Here is a 786-nt window from a genome sequence, read left to right as displayed (position 1 = left end):
GACTTGTATCTAGGATATACAAAGAGCTCTTACAATAAAGACAAATAATTGCAATATGGATAAAGGATTTTTTTGTTTTTTTGAGTCGGAGTCTCACACCGTAGCCCAGACTAGAGTGCAGCGGCCACTCCCAGCCACCGCAGCCTCAACCTGCTGGGCTCCAGCGATCCTTCTGCCTCAGCCTTCCGAGTAGCCAGAATTACAGGCATGTGCTACCACGCCGCGCTGATTTTTTGATGGATTGTAGAGATGAGGTCTCGCCTAGTCGCCCAGGCGGGTCTCGAACCCGCGGGCTCAGGCCATCCACTCGCCTCAGCCTCCCAAAGCGCGGGATGACAGGCTGAGCCACCGAGCCGGCTGGACAAAGGATTTGAATAGACTTCTCTCCAAAGAAGACACACCAACGGGCGAAAGGCACGTGAAAAGGATGCCAAAGCACTCTGGCCACCAGGGAAAGGCAAGTGGTAAGCGGGAGGTACCACTGGCGCCCACCGGGAGGGGTGTCAGAAAACAGACCATTCCCTTAGCACAATGGCCTCAGGCTCCTCTCTGTTGTCTAAAAAAAAAGAAAGAGGGGGGAGAAAGAAAGGGAAGGAAGGAAACAGAACCACCAGGACAAGCGTGGGTGAGGACGCGGAGAAGCCGGCGCGCTCCTCGGTTGCTGTGGGGACCAGAGACCCCGCGTGGGGCGTGAGCGGGCCAACAACCGCGTGTGCGTCTGGTGGAACTCACTCCACCGCAACGCACGCTTGAGAAGCGCTGGGCTCGAGGGAAACACACCGGACG

The sequence above is a fragment of the Carlito syrichta genome, unplaced genomic scaffold (assembly GCF_000164805.1).
Source record: "Carlito syrichta isolate Samal-C Ts95f unplaced genomic scaffold, Tarsius_syrichta-2.0.1 Scaffold316221, whole genome shotgun sequence".
NCBI lineage: Eukaryota > Metazoa > Chordata > Mammalia > Primates > Tarsiidae > Carlito > Carlito syrichta.
Note: the sequence above shows the minus strand (reverse complement) of the source record.